General features: G+C 53.2%; 1 protein-coding gene across 1 annotated transcript in view; it reads right to left on the reverse strand.

The window, feature by feature from the left end:
• The window catches only part of RTN4RL1 (reticulon 4 receptor like 1), a 61,396-nt gene that overhangs the window by 10,001 nt on the left and 31,948 nt on the right, over positions 1-19,447 (reverse strand). The gene's annotated exons all lie outside the window — the stretch shown is intronic.

Consider the following 19,447-nt stretch of genomic DNA (forward strand, 5'->3'; position numbering starts at 1 on the left):
ACCAGACCACTAGACGCACCTAGTTTTTGGAGGAGGAAAACAAGAGGAAAAAAAATTCTGAATCTCAGAAGCCAGAACAGCAAGAGGGATCGCTGAGCAGTGAAAGCATTAATCCCTCCTGTTCTGGCTTCTGGGATAGCTGCGCAGCCTGCATTCGCTCCATAAGACGCACACACATTTCCCTTACTTTTTAGGAGGTAAAAAGTGAGTCTTATAGAGCAAAAAATATGGTATCTGATGTTTAGAAGACATCTGAAGGCAGCCCTGTTTAGGGAAGTTTTTAATGACCGATGTTTTGATGTATTTTTAATCTTTTGTTGGAAGCCGCCCAGAGTGGTGGCGGCAGAGCAGAGCCCTCATGGGTAGCAGCCACAGATAGTGCTATCCTCCTCCACAAATTTGTCCCAACCTCTTTTAAAGCCATCTAGGTTGGCGGCTATCACTACTTCCTGCAGGTATGAGTTCCACAGATGAACACTGCCCTTTGTGAACAAGTCCTTCCTTTGGTCTCTCCTGAATCTTCCCACATACAGTTTCATTGGATGCCCCATTGTTCTAGTGTTATGAGAGGAGAGAAACTCTCCTCTGCCCGCATTCTGCGTTCTTCTTACTCACCTGTTTCCCTAATGCTGCCAGCCTTCTGTTTGGGGGATCCTAGTAGGGGTATATGGGACGCGGGTGGCGCTGTGGGTTAAACCACGGAGCCTAGGACTTGCTGATCAGAAGGTCAGCGGTTCGAATCCCCGCGACGGGGTGAGCTCCGGTTGCTCAGTCCCTGCTCCTGCCAACCTAGCAGTTCGAAAGCACCTCAAAGTGCAAGTAGATAAATAGGTACCGCTCTGGCGGGAAGGTAAACGGCGTTTCCAGAAGCGGCTTAGTCCTGCTGGCCACATGACCCGGAAGCTGTACGCTGGCTCCCTTGGCCAGTAAAGCGAGATGAGCGCTGCAACCCCAGAGTCAGCCACGACTGGACCTAATGGTCAGGGGCCCCTTTACCTTTACCTAGTAGGGGTATCTCTGCATTGGCCCCAAGCTGCTCCTGCTGCCTGATTGGGGAAGGAGGACCCCCCCCCCCAGCTGCCTGGAATCTGCCTGCCAGAGTCCGGGGTCTCCGTGTGGCCTGAAGATGTGGAGCCTATGCGCCCTCCTCCCTCCTTCCCTCTCGCCTCGCAAAGCGGCGTCATAAATAACTGACAGATCCCAGCTGTTTGGAATTATAGTTTCTGATAGAGTGACAGCTGCTTCCAATCCCCCAGTAATCGCCCCGGCAGTTTCTGGAACATAAAAATCACGGGAGATAATTTTGTCTTTGCATAATTTGGTTAGGCAAGCTGTGGCTTTAATGGCAATTATGACCTTAAAGGCAGAAGGGGGGCTCTGGGGCCACCAGCCTACTTGCCTTGTTTGTCCCGGGGGAAACATCAGGACTATTTAATGGCCGTGGTGGGGGGGGGAACCCCCCTTTTGCCCAACTGAGTCTGAATAGCCTTGGAATCCAGGGATTCCCTTTCCAGGAGAAAGGCTGTTCTGGGTTTGCCTGTGAGGGCAGGGACCACCTTTCCCCCCTCCCCCCCTTCCCCAGTATGGATAATGGGTCGGAGGAGCGGGGAGCCCCTTTCACCCCATTCCAGGAGCACCATGCCAGAGACAAGGGAGGGAGCAGCCATGGAGGTGACCCTTAACCTTTGTACCATAGGCCATGTTCTGGACGCGCAAAAGTCAGAGGTTGGTCCGGGGGCTGCCATTGGTGCAGGATGTGCAGCACGAGAGCAGACAGGATGAGGCCTTATCAGCCCCTGTGCTCAGAGATCCTCACTGGTTGAGGATTCGCTACTAGGTCAAGTCCAAGGAGTTACTATTAGTATACAAAGCTTTTAACAACTTGGGACCAGCTTGCTTGCAGGATCGCTTTGTCCCACACCTGACCATTTGGCCACTTTGATTGGCAGAACCCCCAAGACGCCTCTTCCACATTTGTAAGAACTTGATCAATTAGTGTGGCAGCCCCTACACTATGGAACTCCCTGCTGATTGAGAATATTTCATTCTCTTGCTAAGTATGCTGCTTTAAATGCACATTTTATACTTGACTTCCTTTGGTAATGTTTTCATTTGAATTTTTTTTGTTAACTTTGCTGTGTTAAATGTGCATTCTGTAGTTGACCTCCTTTGCAACATTTTATTTTGAAATCTTTAAGATGATATTTTGGTTTCCTGTCAATTATGTTGCCTTGAATGTATACTTGGATGTTTTAATGCATTCTAAACCGCTTTGAGATTTTTTCCTTAAAAATATAAAGTGGCATAAACATGGAGTGAATAATAAGGTGCCTTTCTGCACTCTTTTTGGCTCCTCCTTAAAAAATAACTTTTGTTTAGACAAGCCTGTCCGGAAAGCTGATGCAAGTTTTGATCTGTTTTTTGTCTATGGTAAACTTTTCAAAGGTCTTAAATTATTGTGGTCAATTCTTTTTACTGGTAATTTTGGTTTTTTAAAATCCTTTTGGTAAATAGCTTTGAGGTTGTTTTTGTTTTTTAATAATCAAGCAGTGTGTACATTTTATTAAATAATTATATTAAGAAGAGGTTGATACATGCTCCCGAATCTTGAGGCACCCAAGTGCCATTCTGCACACCTGCAACATCCATGCCCAGTTATGGGCGCTGCTCTTTCTGGAAGGTGTGTTGCTTCAGAGGAAGGCAGTCAAGGTGGAAAGCAATTCTTAGGCTGCCAGGATTAGCCCCCCCCCACCTTCAATAGCACAGACAGGGGGTGCTGAGGCTGGGCATGTGGCTGTTTTGTGATTTGGTGTTGGGCAGCAAGGTTTGAACGTGGGACCCTTCCTGGCTTGAGGTCTATAAGCTGGGGAAACTCAGCCAGATGGGCGGGGTATAAATAATAATTAAATAATAATAAGCCGCTATGCCACATATGTCAGCATCTTAAAAAGCAGAGACATCACCTTGCCGACAAAGGTCCGTATAGTTAAAGCTCTGGTTTTCCCAGTAGTGATGTATGGAAGTGAGAGCTGGACCATAAAGAAGGCTGATCGCCAAAGAATGGATGCTTTTGAATTCTGGTGCTGGAAGAGACTCTTGAGAGTCCCACGGACTGCAAGAAGATCAAACCTCTCCATTCTGAAGGAAATCAGCCCTGAGTGCTCACTGGAAGGACAGATCCTGAAGCTGAGGCTCCAAGACTTTGGCCACCTCAGGAGAAGAGAAGACTCCCTGAAAAAGACCCTGATGTTGGGAAAGATGGAGGGCACAAGGAGAAGGGGACGGCAGAGGACGAGATGGTTGGACAGTGTTCTCGAAGGAGGCAGTGGAAGACAGGAGTGCCTGGAGTGCTCTGGTCTATGGGGTCACGAAGAGTCGGACAGGACTAAACGACTAAACAACAACATGCCACACCAGCCCAGCTCCAGGCAGGCAGTGCTTTGAGCAAGACCAGGAGACAGACATAAGACCCTCAGAAGAGCCTGCAGGATCAGGCCAGTGGTCCATCTAGCTCAGGATCCTGCTCTCACAGTGGCCAGCCAGGTGCCCAAAACGAAAAACCGGCAAGCAGGACCTTACTGCCTCCACCGATGGAGAACGGGGCCATTCTGGTTGGCAGTCACAGATGCCCCACAGATGCGCTCCAGGCTGCCTCAGGACTCTGGGTGGGTGAAGAACGGGACCCTCTCTCTTGCCGAATGCCAAAGCTCCCCCTTGCCAGCGGCGAGGGATCTGGAGTGCGGGGGCCTCATCCTGCGTCCCACCCCGCTGGGAGGAAGCAAGGAGAGTTGGTGTGGGGAGAAGGACAGGGAGGGGGCGCCGTCTTCCCAAGGTCGTCCTGAGGCTCCTCCCGCCCCCACCCGCTTCAGCTTGCCACTTATTGCAGTTTTAAAGCCAGCCATAAATCCCATACTGTAATAATGGGGAAAATCAATAGCGCAGGCTGAAACTCAAGCTTCCTCTCGCCTGGCCCAGGACCTCCCCTCGGGGCCCTTCCTTGGACCCAGACAAATGAACGCCGGTGGACGGATTAGCCTGCACTCCGGGCTTGGCCTTCCTGGGGGGGGGGGGGAATGGGAGGGCGTGTCAGTTGGCTGGGGCGATTTCTTCCCAGGCCTTTCTTTCCTCGCCACCAGCTCTCTCCCCCCCCCCCCGCCAACCGCATGCTTTCAATCTCAAGGATGAAGTTACCAAGGAGAGGCGCTTCCGCAGGAGACCATCTCCCTCCTTGCTCCGCTCGGGGACATCGGGGCGCCAGGAAGGGGACACCGGGCGAGTCAGAGGAGGAGCCTCGACTCCATTTCCGCAGCTCCTGGCCCACCCTGGCCTCCTGTCGGCCGGCCTGGGACCTTTGCGAGAGTCGGAAAGGTCGATGGACAGGTAGCCCAGCCCTGCTCTGCACGTGGAAGGACTGTGGTGCATTTAAGGCAAGCATGCAGCTTCATAAGAATATAAGGCGAGCCTGCGGGATGAGGCCAGGGGCCCATCTGGTCCAGCATCCTAGTCTCACAGCGGCTGATAGAGCAGTTGGTTAGAGCGGGATGCTGATAACGCCAAGGTTGCGGGTTTAATCCCCTAAGGGGCAGCTGCATTTTCCTGCACTGCAGGGGGTTGGACTAGATGACCCTCAAGGTCCCTTCCAACTCTATGAAACCAGATGCCCCAGTGGGAAACCTCCAAACAAGATCTGAGCACAAGAGCATCTCTGCCCTCATGTGGTTTCCAGCAACTGGGATTCAGATCCAACTGTGGAGGCAGAGCAGAGTCATCAATAGCCCCCCCCTCCATAAATTCATCTAAGCCTCTTTCAAAGCCATCCAATTTAGTGGCCATCCCTGCCTCCTGTGGGAGGGAGTTCCATAGTTTAACACAGTGGTGCATTAATATGTCCTTCCTTTTATCTCTCCTGAATCTTCCAGTAATAATAATAATAATAATAATAATAATAATAATAATAATAATAATAAATTTGTACCCCGCCCATCTGTCTGGGTTTCCCCAGCCACTCTGGGTGGCTTCCAACAAAGATTAAAAATACATTAAAATGTCACACATTAAAAACTTCCCTGAACAGGGATGTCAGCTTCACTGGAGGTCCAGGAGTTCAAGTGGTAGGAAAGATCCTTCTCCAGCCCCCGTCATTTACCCCTCTCAGAGCAGCAGCCCCCATGACAAACTGTGGTTCTCGGGGTTCTTTGGAGAAACCATGTGCTTTAGACCTATGGCTTGTGCGCAGACAGTAGGGTTGCACAGGGTGGCCTGCAGCCTTTGATAAAAATGCACACACCGAGAAGTTCTACCTTGCCAAAACCTTGGCCCACCTAGTACTGTCCACACTGACTGGCAGCAGCAGAACTCCAGATTTCCAGGCACAACATTGTCTCCTCCAGCCCTTGCTGGAGATGCCGTTGGGGGTTGAATCTGGGACCTTCTGCATGCAAAGCAGACGTCCTTCCCTGCTGAGCTGCTGTCCCTCTCTCAGAAGGGCCAGCAACAGGCTGCCACTGGCATGGGCAGGCAGAAACACCCAGGGCCTTAACCGCCTCTGACATTGAAAGGGAGCTAATGCAAGGAGCCAGCCGTCCCCAGCGCTGCCAGCAAGAGGAAGCATCTTACAGGCATCTATGCGGGGCTGGGGGGGGGGGTTGGGAGCAGAGCCTCCCCCCATCACATCTTTCCTGATGGCTGGCTGGGGGCAGGTGGGGCAGGGTCAGCCAGTAGCCTCCTTTGCCCCCTCAAGCTGCCTGAGAACCCAGCCCCCACAAGGCCAGGTGCTCTTATGAGAGCCAGAAGATGCCTGCTCCTCAAAAACAAATTAGCACCGATCCACCTGGCTGTCTAAGCAGCCATTGGGGAATGTGCACGGAAGGAGAGTAATGGCTCTTCCGGCAGGTTCATCCGCTCGCTCCTGCTCCCACCCCGGCAGAGGCTGCAGCCGAGAGGATGTGGGCCTTCATAGCAGGGGGCAGCGGTCTGCCTTGGCCCCCCGGGGGGGGGGAGAGCATCTGCCTCCAAGAGCTCTGCTCTCCTGCTACATCTGACAGAAAAAAGCCCTGCCCAGCCCCACCTCTTGCCTCCTCTCCCCATCTCTGCTCTTTCGAAAGGGTCTGCAGCTCAGTGGGTGGAGCACATGCTTGGCATGCAGAATGCCCCCAGGGACGCTGAGAGAAAGGCTCCCTCCCGAAACCCTGCAGAGCCCCTTCTCCTTTAGTGTGGACGGTACTGAGCCAGATGGGCCGGCTGTCAGGGCAAGACCCGCTGCAAATTGGCCTCCATTCAGAACCAAGAGGACTGGAATCTTGGTTTCTTTTAGGGAAGGGAAGGGGAAATCCAGCCCAGCCCCCTGCAATGCAGGAATCATGGCTAAAATACCCCTGACAGGTGGCCACCCAACCTCTGCTTAAAAACCTCCAAGGAAAAGGAGACCAGCACATCCCGAGGGAGTCCGTTCTGCTGTCAAACCATCAGAAAGTTCTTCCTAATGTTTAGTTTCTTGAAGATTAAATCCTTCGGTTCAGGTCCTCCCCTCTGGAGCAGCAGAAAACAAGCATGCTCCCTCTTCCATGTGAGAGACCTTGAGGTACAGTCGTACCTTGGAAGCCGAACACCTTGGTACCTGAACAAATCGGCTCCAAAGCGATCGAAACCCGGAAGGGAGTGTTCCGGTTTTTGAACTTTTTCGGAAGCCAAACGTCCAGCGCGGCTTCCAATGGCTGCAGGATGCTCCTGCGGCCAATAGGAAGTCGCGCTTTGGTTTTCCAACAGCCTCCCAGAATGCATTCTGTTCGAAAACCAAGGTACCACTATATTGAGAGGAGACTTGATGTGGTCACCTTTAATCTCCTCTTCTCCAGGCTAAACATCCCCAACTCCCTCAATCGAGGCTTTGTCTCCTCTGTCATCTCTCTGCTCTGCAGAAATACTCGGCTGGCGGTGAGCAGGGCAGGGCCTTTTTGGGTGTAGCCCCGTTTGGGGAATACTCTCCACCAGGAAGAGCCCCTGGAGTGAAACTGAATGGCTCTTGGGCTCTGAGCAATGGCTTTTTATTTTTAAAAAAATCTTAAGCCTTTGAAAATAACCCAGCATTTGACTGCTTGACTTCTGGTGCATCTACCCAGGAGTAACAAAGCCTCACCAAACACCCAGCAGGGATGACTTCTGAGCAGGCGAGAACCAGGGGGGGGGGGGCTCCATTTCTTATTCTGTTTACTTGTTATGTATGTCATTTTTAAAGAAACTGTATTATGGATTACATTTTTGTAAAGAAAAAAAATCATTTTACATTCTTATTAAATGTGCACATTGCCTTGGAGGCTTTCTGAATAGAGATGTGGGAGGTAAATCTTTTGAGATAAATAAAAATAACAATAAATGAACAAACAGGCCTCAGATCTTGTACTCCCACCCAGTGCCAGAAATGCAACTCACTTTAGTCGCACCCCGAGAAACTTGGGACTGGTTCCTGATGCAAGACGATTTGGTGGCTGATGCTACGTGGCATGTGGTAGCCTTTGCCAAACTGGTGCCTTCCTGATATTTTTAGACTACAACTCCCATCAGCCCTTGGGAGCACAGCTGTGTTTCAGACTACAACTCCCATCAGCTCCAAGCCAGAAAAACCTCTGGTCCAGATTCTTTGGGGCATTTGGCCACTGTGAGAACCGGAGGCTGGACTGGGGTGTATGTGTCCTATTTGGCCTGATCCTGCTGCAGCCAGTGGCCATTCTGATGCAGGTGGAACTGCAGGAACAGTCGGATAACGGGAATGACTCCCTGCTGAAGAGCTGGTGGGTCTCCCTGCATGCTGGAAGCCTCCAAGCAGAGCCACTGGGGACACTCCAGCCCAGGACTCCTTGCCTGGACCCAAATAGGCTGGGCCTCTCCCCCTTCCTGCTTTTTTCCAGAGGGGTCTTGCAAGGGGGGGCAGGAGGCACCTCTCCCTTTGGAGGAGCAAGATGCTCAGACCTGCCTCTTGGCCTCAGGGGATCTCCTGTCTCAAAGGATCTCTGTTGCCTTCTGGGCACCTAGGAGTGCAGCAATTCGTGGGCAGAAATTTCCTTCCCTCCTCCTTCCTTCTCTCCTCAAGAGGCTTCTCTAGGAACAACAACAACAACAGCAGAAGCAGCAGCAGCCGCCGCTGGTGCAGAGCATAAGAAGCTGTTTTATACAGAGTCAGACCACTAACTCTGTATTGTCCACACTGACTGGCAGCAACGCCTCTGCAAGGTTTCGGTCTTTCCCCCAACGTTACCTGGAGATGTTATTAGGGACTGAAACAGGGAGCCCCTGCATGCAAAGCGAAGGCTCTGCCAGTGAGCTAAAACCTCTCCCTAAAAACAAAGCAAGGTGCTAGCCCTCATGCATTTGAATAAAAGCTAAATTGAATAGGAACATAGGAGCCTGCCTTAGAGCGCTGGCCCACCTAGGGTTTCAGGCAGCGGGGTCTCACCCACCCCTGTTGTCTACACGGACAGGCAGCAATGACTCTCTGGGATTTCAGACAGGGAAATCTCCCCCAGCCCTAGCCAGAGATGCTGTCAGGGATTGGACCTGGCACCTTCTGCATGCCAAGCAGGTGCTCTGTGCCACTGAGCCGCGGCTCTTCCCTTAAAAATAAAGTTGAGATTCCAGTCCCCCTGATTCTGCACAAAGGGCTGGCTGAAATGGTCAAGGGTCTAGAAGCCAAGCCTGGTAATGAACGGTTGAAGGAGCTGGGGATGTTTAGCCTGGAGAAGAGGAGACTGAAAGGAGATAGGATAGCCAAATATCTCAAGGGCTGTCACAGGGAAGATGAGGCAAGCCTGTTTTCTCCTGCTATGGAATGTAGGACTCGAATCCATGGCTTCAAGCTCCAAGAAAAGAGATTCTGACTCAACAGTAAGAGCTGTTTGATAGTGGAACAGCTCCTTCTTTGGAGATTTTTGAGCAGAGGTTGGATGGCCCTCTGTCTTGGATGCTTTTGTTGAGATTCCTGCATTGCAGGGGGTTGGACTGGATGACCCTTGGGGGTCCCTTCCAACTCTAAAATTCTATGATTCTAAATGGGAACCTTGGAAACTGCCATACTGAGTCTGGCCATTGGTCCATGTAGCTCAGTACTGTCAACCCTGGCTGGCAGCGGCTCTCTGGGGCTTTTCAGATAGGATATTTTCCCTAGCCCTACTTGAAGAAAGCAGGGGTAGGAGTGGTGGGGATGAACCAGGAATCTTTTGCCAATGCTGCAACCCTCTCTATACCCTGAGAACCTAAGCAGAGGCTGCTGGATCAGGCCAGAGACCCATCTAGTCCAGCCCTCTCCCCTCCCCTCCCCAGGTTTCCAGGAACTGGGATTCAGAATAATTTCCTGCCTCTGACTGTGGAGGCAGAGCAATAGCTCATCCTGGCTAGTAGCCCTTGGTAGACCCCTCCTCCTTCTCCATGAATTTGTCCAATCCTCTTTTAAAGCCATCCAGTGGGAGGGAGTTCCACAGTTTAACTCTGTGCCACTTAAGGGACCCAGGATATCAAAGAGCCCCTCTGTGCAGGGTGGTAAAAACTAAGCAAACTGAGCAGCCCTAAACCTGTTATTTGGGGTGGGGACACAGCAGCCCCCCACATAGTGACCAGCCTCTGATTGTGGGGCTGGTTCAACCTGTGGCTCTTGGCTCTCCTTGGGCAGCTGCCCAGCTGTTGCTGCTGCTGTTGCTTCAAGTCCATCTAGCAAAAGTTTCCAGGAAATTAAGAAGTGATGGAAAGCGAGCTGGGCAGGGAGGGAGGGGGGGTTTGGCCCTGGCAGAGAGAGAAAGGGCAGGCGCAGCTAATTAAAAGCGGAGGGAGGAGACATGCGCCCCTCCATCTCCAGAGGTGCTGTGGCTGCGGGAGCCTTTGAAAGGCCTTGTCAGGGACAGAGGAGGGGCCAGCCAGCGCTGAACCTTGGAAGTGGGGGGCGGGGAAGGGGGCCGACTCGCCATCTGATGGCTCCTGATAGCATTTATCCTGCCGGCAGCATCTGTGGTCACGTCTCCCCTTCTGAAGCGTGGCTGGGCTTTGTGCGGCCCCTTTCAAGGGCCTTTTATCAGGCCCAGACACCGTCAGAAGAGTCGGCGCTTTGTGACGAGCCTGGCGTGAACCCAGGAGGCCTTGCAGGGCTGGCGCTCCAGAGCCATGGCAGCCGTGAGGCGGAGGCTGGCCAGCAAGCCCAGTGGGCGGCACTTGCTGCTGCTGCAGGATGTCCCTGTGCCAAGCCCACCCTCCTTTCATTATCGGTTATTATTATTGTTGCACTGCAGGGGGTTGGACTAAATGGCCCTTTCGGGTCCCTTCTTACACTACAATTCTACAATTCCATAATCTATACCCCACCTTTCCTCCAGAACTGGGGATGCAATGCAGCTCACAAAAATTAAAAACAGGTAATGCACAGAAAGCTAACATTCATTTGAAATGATAAAGGCATCAATTTGGTGTAAAAACAGGTCTATGAAACTGCAGATAAAATGCAAAAGGCAGCAGAGCACACTGTTCAGAGACCTTTCCTTTAAAAAACAAACAAGCAGCCAGTTCCCCAAAACCCTTTCTGGAATCAGCACTTTTCATCTGCCGCAGGAAGGACAGCAAGGAGGAAGCCAGTCGGGTCTATCTAAGGAGGGAGTGCCAAAACCTGGGAGCAGCCACCACCATGAAGGCCCTGTCTGCCACTCGCTCACATTTCTGCAAGCTCATCACATGGGCTTTGCTGTTCAGCCAGAGTTTTTAAAGCAGCTAGTCCATATGACTGGGATACAGGTAGGTAGCGCATGGGGAAATTTTGGAAGCCAGAAAGTTTGTGTTGGACCCAGGAATTCTGTTTCCTAGGAGCAGAGAAAACTATACCAAACCAGACGGCTTAGTATTGTCAGCACTGACTGGCAGCAACAGGTGTTCAAGGTGTCAGATGGGCAACATTCCCATACCCTCCAACATTTCTCCGGTGAAAATAGGGATGTACCATTCCATAATGATAATTTTACTATTTATACCCCACACATCTTACTGCATTGCCCCAGCCACTCTGGTCAGCTTCCAACATATGTAAAAACACAATAAAACATTAAACATTAAAAAAACTTCCCTATACAGGATTGCCTTCAGACGGCTGAGGGGGCGGATAACTCCATACCCTCCAACATTTATCCAATGAAAATAGAGACATCCTAAGGGAAAGCGGGACATTCTGGGATCAAATCAGAAACTGATTCTTCTCTAAATCAGGGATGTCCCTGGAAAATAGGGACACTGGGAGGGTCTGCATTCCCAGCCCTACCTGGAGAAGCCAGCAGGGATGGAACCTGGGACCTTCTGAATGCCAAGCAGGTGCTCTTTGCCCCTGAGCTACATCATTTCCCGGAGGGTGGGGTGAAGGATGGGGGGCCCTGTGGGTCTCCGCTAAGACTTATCCTCCACTTGGCCCACTGAGTCACAACGTAAGAGCCTGGTGGATCAGACCAGTGGTCCACCTTGCCCAGCATCCTGTCTCACAGTGACCAAGAAGATGCTACTCAACACTTGGTGTGTCTGCTTGCAAGGGGGTCCCACCACCCCCAAGAAAAGGATTACAGCTTCCTCCTTCTCCTCCTGGGGCCAGCACCCTTCTGGCCAGCCGGCCCACCCCTTGGACATGGCAGACATCCCCCTACATCCCATCTCCCCTGGCAAGTTCTTCCTCTCGGCAAGGGTAGCCGCTTATTGGAATAACCTTTCAGCTTTCCTGGGGAGCCTCTCCCTCCCGCCAGAGCAAGCTCATCCGTGAACATGCTGCTAATTGCAACTTTTAATATGCTGGATGGGAAGACCATGAGATCAAAGCAAGCGGCTGCCACAGAGATGGCAGGCCCGCCTGAAAAGGCAGTTCAGCACTGGGAGAGAACAGGGAGGAGGAGGGGGCGGCCGGGGTGGGGGTGGGGAAAGGAGAGCCAGCACGTGCCAGAGTGCAAGATGGAGCTGCGGACAAGCCCTCCTCTCTAAAATATTACGGAAGCGGACTCAGAAATGGAGGCCGCAGTGTGGCAGGCCCCTAGCTCCTCTGGGGAGGACCAAGGGTTTCTGGCAAGCACCCAGTTGGACAGTGTTTGCAGGATACAGTAAACTGCCCTGTGGTCCTCAGATGAATATGTAATAAATAAGAATGAGCCAGACAGGTGAGGCTGCAGCGGAAAAGGCTAAGGCTGTGGGTTGCGATTCCTGCATTGCAGGGGGTTAGACTAGATGACCCGCAGGGGTCCCTTCTAATCCTATCCTTCTATGACCTTGGGCCAGTCACAGTCACCTTCTCTGGACCTGAACTGCTTTGCAGGGCTGTTGTGGGGATAAAACGGGAAGGGCGAGAGAACCTCGCACTCCTGAGCTCCTTGGAACAGGTGGAATAATGACGATGATTTGTAAAATATATATTTTTAAGAGTGTGGGGGGCAGGCAAGCCTGCCTGTGGAAGTCGGGGCTTCCTCCCGGCTCCTGGCAGCAAGCGGGGGAAAGAGACGGGCGCCTGTGAAGCTGAGTGAGACAAATCGTCTGCGGAGAGGCTTCAAGGAACCGCGTTTGTCAGGCGAGGAGCGACGGAGATGTTCGCTGACGCCTGGAGAGATGGGGAAGGATCTCAGAAGCAGCTGAGGCGCGTTGGCCTGTGTCGTGCAGCTTGGACACGAAATCCTGGAGCCACAGGGAGGGAGGCTTCAATTAAACATGAGGAGATCTTTCCTAAATGAGAGAGAGAAAGAGAAGCTGGGCTCTGGGGGAGGGCGAGGTGGCCTGCTGCTCCTTCAGATGAACAGACATCTGTTGGGGATGCGTTTGAAGCAGCGGGGACACAAATGCCATGGAATCATAGACCTGTAGAGCTGGAAGGGACCCTGAGGGTCATCTAGTCCAACCCCCTGCAATGCAGGAATATGCAGCTGTGCCTTACGAGGATCGAACCTGCAACCTTGGTGTTAACAGCACCACGCTCTCACCAACAGAGCTACCCATCACGGACCTCAGGGCGGCCTGCACAGAGTCTGCCTAGATCAGCATTGCAAGGGGCTGGACTAGATGGCTGTTGGGGGACCCTCCCAACCCTACAATTCTGTGAGCGCTCACTTCTCTGACTGGCAGCAGCTCTCCACAATCTCAGAGCAAAGAAGGGCTTTTGCCTGCCTTCCCTGATGGCCCTTTTGAAACAGAATGGGAGAGGTCGATGGATGTCTACCAGCCAGGATGCCTATTGCTCTGCCTGGAAACCCCAGGAGGGGAGAGTTGCTCTTTCGCACAATGGGCATCTGGTTGGTCCCTGTGAGAACAGGATGCTGGTCTAGAGGGCCCCCCATTGGCCTGATCCAGTAGCCTCTAATGTAGCCCAGGACCAAGATGCAAGAAGCCCCTTCCCAGCAGAACTCAATGACCTTGAGGCGGGACTGGCAGGTCAGTCTCTGAGAGGAGAGTCTCTGAGAGCTGGAGCCCAGGAGCAGAGGGCAGCTTCCCCGTGGCCACACCAAGCCCTGCTGGTTTAGCCCTGCATGGCATCACCTCCCCTCTGCCTGCCTGCCTGTTGTCCGGCCCCCACACGGCCCAGTGCCCAGCCAGGCGAGAGGCCCTGCCAGCCGCTGATTCGATTACAGGCAGGCGTCTGCACCCTCCGCCCGTCCTGACAGCTCCACTGCCAGCCCAGCGACAGCACCAGGGCCCTGGCCCATTAGGAGCCCCTAATCCGATCACAGAGGCCCCGGCAGCACAGATAAGAGCCGCTCTCAATCTGGAGGGGCGGCTGCACAGCAGATCAATTTGCCCTGTCCAGGCTGTCTGATTCACACTTAATGGAGTCAAGCGCCCGAGGGACGCTCCATTACCAGCCGCCCTGGGGAGCGGGGGAGCGGGGCTGGAGCAGCCATCTCTGTCCCCCTGGAAAGGGGAGGGACGAATGCCCCACTCCTTAGTGTGTGGGGGGGGGGGGAGTCCCTTTGTAGCCTGGAGGTTCGCTTCCAACCACCCAGGCAGCATGGGGAGTGTATCGCCTGTGGGCCAATTCTGGCCGTGGAGCAGAGCAGACACAGTCCTGGGGGTGCAGCCGACCCAGCGCCACTCTCCCACAGAAGGACGCAATGCACAGTTGGACTGTGGAACTCCCTCCCACAGGAGGCAGGGATGGCCTCCAACGTAGAAGGCTTGAAAAGAGGGCTATTGCAGACCCTCCCAGTGTCCCCATTTTCCAGGGACATCCCTGATTTAGAGAAGCTGTCTCAGTTTCTGATTTGATCCCAGAACGTCCTGCTTTTCCTTAGGATGTCCCTGTTTTCACTGGAGAAATGTTGGAGGGTGTGGAGTTAGCTGACCCCCGAGCTGTCTGAAGGCAATCCTGTATAGGGAATTTTTTTTAATGTTTAATGTTTTATTATGTTTTTATATGTGTTGGAAGCTGCCCAGAGTGGCTGGGGCAATGCAGTAAGATGTGTGGGGTATAAATAGTAAAAATATCATTATGGAATGGGACATGCCTATTTTCATCAGAGAAATATTGGAGGGTATGCTATTGTGCTCGGATCCGGCTTGTGGGTTTGCCATGGGCAACTGTTCAGTCACTGTGAGACCAAGAGGCTGGACTAGACAGGCCCCCTGTAGTCCCTTCCTATCGCGTTCTTGTTATGTAGCTAGGGGCAGAGGAAGGGGGGTGCGGTGAGTGCGGGCTGCCCCGGGTGTCACCACGGAGGGTGGTGACAAAATGTCGGGCGGCACTCACCACTGACGCCTGCAGCGCACCCGAGTCACGTGTCTCTCCTGGGAGAGATGGTGGCTTGGGTGCATGCAGGCTCCGCGCTGCCCAAATGGTCCACCCGCTGCCTCCCCCCCAGCTGTAGGGTGGCTGAGTGGGAGGGCGGCAGGCAGACTCCAGAGGCCCCGTGGTGTGCCCCACCCTTATGGACAGCTTGCCCCGCCCCTGGGCACCCAAGCGGCTTCCTCCGCCCCTCATTCCGTGAGGCCTCCCCACAGAACATAAGGCACGTCTGCCGGATGAGACCAGTGGCCCACCCAGTTCTCCCAGTGGCCAGCAAGATGTCTCTCTTGATATCTGCATGCATGATCTGAGCTCTCCTTTCTTTTGGCTTCCAGAAGCTGGTAAGTGGTACCTCAGGTTACAGACGCTTCAGGTTACAGACTCCGCTAACCCAGAAATAGTACCTCGGGTTAAGAACTTTGCTTCAGGATGAGAACAGAAATCATGTGGCGGTGGCAGCGGGAGGCCCCATTAGCTAAAGTGGTACCTCAGGTTAAAAACAGTTTCAGGTTAAGAACGGACCTCCAGAACAAATTAAGTTCTTAACCCGAGGTACCAATCTATTCTGGATTTGGGTGGCGCTTGCTGAGCAGGGTCAGCGGTTCGAATCCCCGCGACGGGGTGAGCTCCCGTTGCTCGGTCCCTGCTCCTGCCCACCTAGCAGTTCAAAAGCACATCAAAGTGCAAGTAGATAAATAGGTACCGCTCCGGCGGGAAGGTAAACGGCGTTTCCGTGCGCTGCTCTGGTTCTCCAGAAGTGGCTTAGTCATGCTGGCCACATGACCCGGAAGCTGTACGCCGGCGCTCAACCCCAGAGTTGCCAACGACTGGACCTAATGGTCAGGGGTCCCTTTACCTTTACCACTGCAGTCAGAAGCATCGCTGCCTCCATCAGTGGAGTCAGGGCAGAGCCATCCTGGCTAGGAGCCATTGCTAGCCCTCTTCTCCTCCATGAATTCGTCCCGTCCTCTTTTAAAGCTATCTAGGCTGGGGCTTCCTGGCATCTGACACCCAAGGAAACTGCTTGACGGTCTGATGGTAGGGCCAGCCCTAAAGTGGGGTGTTTCCTGAGGGTGGAGGGATTTCCCTTCCTGCCAGTGGATCCCTTCCTGGCCCAGAGAAACGTGGGTGTTGTGAACCAGGTCACCACTGCAGGGACCACCCAAAGCCGCCACCCCTGGCAGCCCCCCCCCCCCTGGCATCTCACGGCCACAGGCCTGTTTTTTGTTTCTCCACGGCCAGCTGAGTGAGCAGGCACACATCTTGAGGAAAGGAAATCTCAGGAATCTCAAACTACCAACCCTCCCCCCCCCGCATGTTTCCCAAATATTTAAAGGCAGCTCAGTTTCCAAATATTTAAAGGCAGCTCAGGGAAGGAAGACGGGGAGTTGCCCGCCCTGAATTTAAACTACTACACAAGAGAGGTAGTAGATTCTACCTGAGCCATTAGGGAAATTGGCTTAACAGCAAGAGCTGTTTGGCACGGGGCTTGGCTGCCTGGCAGAAGGAGGAAATCCTTCCTGAGATGAGAAAGAGCGAGGGAAGGAGGGAAGAAGGGAGGCAGAGCTGACAGAAGCTGAAAGGGGAGCATAGATTGGGGCGGGGGAGGGTTGCTGTCTCTGAAGAGCCTGCAAAGTACCCAGGCATAGGCAGGAACCCCCAGAAGAAGCTGCCTGGGTGACAATGAGAGGCTGGGACTGAGGGAGAGGGGGTGGGTGGAGCGAGGGGCCGAGTGCCTCCGGAATGGGATCCGGGCCCTTGTTCAGCCCTGCCGGGTGTTTGGATGCCATGGTGATGAGCGGCGCGGAAAACTTCAACGAGCCACTTGGAGGACGCTCGACGACGAGGACGCGGCGCGTTGGGGCTATATATAAAAGCGCCCACAATGCCGGCAGCCGTGAGCGGGTTCTGGTGAAAAGGGTTCTGGTGGGAGAGGGTGAGATGAAGAGGCAGCACAAAGGAGGAGCGCCGAGGGGCCCATTGTTCGGCAGGTGGAGCTGGAGGGAAGCAGCAGATTCACGGAGGAGGAGAGGCCTGGCGGTGGCTCCACTCTGCCTCCAGAGATGCTTCCGAGGGGGGCTCTTGGGCTCGGTCCCTCGCGCAGAATTATACCGTTGCAAGGGACCACAAGGATCACCTGGTCCAATCCCCTGCAATGCAGGAATCGTCTGTCCCATGTGGGGCTCAAACCCCTGAAAGTAAGACCTTCATGCTCCACCCACAGAGCTATCCACATCTTGGGGGCATCTGGGTGGCCACTGTGAGGACAGGAGGTTGGACTTTGCCTGGTGCAGCCACCAGGCTCTTCTTATGCTGACGGTCTGTTGTGATAGCAGAACCTCCATGTGCAGGGACAGTGTACCTCTGCATGAGCATGAAGTTATGGGGGAACAACAGGAGAGTTGTTCTTGTGCTCAGATCCTGGGGGTGGGTTTTCCTTGGGGGCATAAGGTGGGCCATGGTTCTGATAGGGAAACCGGCAAGTGGCCCCTCTAGTCTCAGGGGCCAGCCATATGCCTCTCCTGCAAAAGGATCCGAGTGCAAGAGCTCTCTTTCCCTTACCAGTGGTTTCCAGCAACTGGTATTCAGAAGCATGGCTGCCTCTGAGCCATCACTACTAGTTGCCATTGAAAACCCTCTCCTCCACTGGCACAAAAATGGAAGCAAGAAGAATTACCAATGAAAGAAGAATGGCAGATGAAATTGATGGACTATGCAGAATTAGATAAATTAACAGGAAGGGTTTGAAACCTGCGGGGCCAGAGATTCTTAGAAGACTGGAGTAAATATATGAACTATTTGAAAAGTGATTGTAATGAACAGATTATGCTAGTAGGATTGCAAGAAGTTTTGTAAGGAGGACTATGTGAAATATTGCAATAAAGACTAGGAGGAGAATTATTAGTGAATGATAATTAAGAGTAATAGAGAAATTAAGAAATGCAGAATAAGTAATTATGAATGAAAAATCATCAGAGGTGTTCACGGAAGTCTAAAATATTGTACAAGATAAGAAGTTATGTTATATGATTGTTTGATATGATATGTTAAAAAAAAAACCAATTAAAATGTATATAAAAAAATGAAAACCCTCTCCTCCTTCATGAATTTCTCCAGTCCTCTTTTAAAGCCATCCAAGCTGGTGGCCCTCACAGCCCCCTGCAGCGGGGAGTTCCACTGTTTACAACTGGAACCTCCGATGCTTGGAACAGCTGACCGGACCCTTACTCTTCATGCATGGTGAGCATCCTTGCGAATTGGGGCCAGCCAGACCCGTCACAGCACAGGCTCCCCAGAACCAGAGCGTTTTCCCTTCCTCTGCCAACGGGATGCCGTCTGAATGCATTGAGACCTCAGAGCCATGGGGAAAAAAATAGCAGCTTCTCTGAGCCCTGGCAGGAGGGAGGAGACAAGGCCCAACCTCGCCCTGTCTCCTTCTGCGCACGGCCAGCGCAGAGCAGCCCCGAGCCCCGGCCTCTCCTCTCTGCTCACTGTAAAGGGATTTTGCATGCAGTGGTTCATCAAGGAGCCACGGGGTTTTGCTGGGGGGATGGAGAAGCAGAGAAGCCTCTTGACACCAGAGAGGCGGCCTGAGGCAGCCGAGCGTGGCGGCATTAAGTGCCGCAGCCGGAAGCCGGCAAGGAGCGGCAAAGAGGCTCTGGGCTCCTTCGGGGAAGAGGCCGAGGAGAGGGCTGCCAGTCCAAGCCGGGCTGAGACCTCCCCCCCACCTGGCCCCCTTGAAGTAGGTGGGCTCATAAGGTCCATCTGGCAGCAGCCCCCAACTGCGGCTCCTGCGGTTCATTCGCTCACAGCATCTCTGCCTGAGACCCTGGAGGGCTGCTGCCAGTCAGTGTAGCCGATACTGAGCTAGATGGACCAGTGTTCTCACAGCTGCAAAGCTAGGGAAGGGCCTGGGGCCGAGCCCAAAAGACTTGGTCCATAAATCCCATCCTGGGCAGGATTTTTGGAAGTCAGAGGGGAAGCATTCTTGGGAAGCTGATCAATTGCAAGCCAATGGCAGCGCCAGCGCCCCCTCCTATTCCCCCCCCCTGCACCTGCCACTCAACCCGCTCTGCCTCTCTCCCGTTTGCAGGTTTATTAAACTGAGAGCCAATTTCTGGCCCCATTTCTCTCGAGGAGCTCCGCCTCGCAGGTGTGCGGAGTTTGCTCAAGATAAAGGAAAGCCATTACGGAGCGACAGCAATCTTCAAAGCCCACCTCTGAGACCGGCGCGGGGGGAAACGAAAACAGTGGCCGGCGCAAACGCACAATTAGGTTTCCAAATACTTGTGGGCCGCGAAAGAGGCCGTCCCTGCAGAGAGCAGGCCTGCGAGGCAATTTCCTAGCCCTATTCAGCCTGGCCTCGCTCAGAATGCCTCGTTTTTTCAGAAGTGTGGAAAAATAACCTGTGATTTTCCCTCCCTCTCTTCGCTGCCTCTTCCTCCCTGGTGTGGAGGAGAGAGAGAGAGAGAGAGAGAGAGGCAGCCTCTCATTTGGCCAGAGATGATAGACTCAGCTTCCATTTGAGGAGGGAAGAGGAGAGACAATCAAGGAGGATCCAATTCCGGGCCAGGCATTCTGCAGCCCCGTGCAGGCATTGTCTGATCCAGCCCTTTTTCCTCACGCAAAACACACACCCACACCCACACACCCAGAGCCTTCTTATTATCTCCCCATGAATTAGCA

The sequence above is a fragment of the Podarcis gaigeae genome, assembly GCF_964106915.1.
Source record: "Podarcis gaigeae genome assembly, chromosome: 15".
NCBI classification, from domain to species: domain Eukaryota; kingdom Metazoa; phylum Chordata; class Lepidosauria; order Squamata; family Lacertidae; genus Podarcis; species Podarcis gaigeae.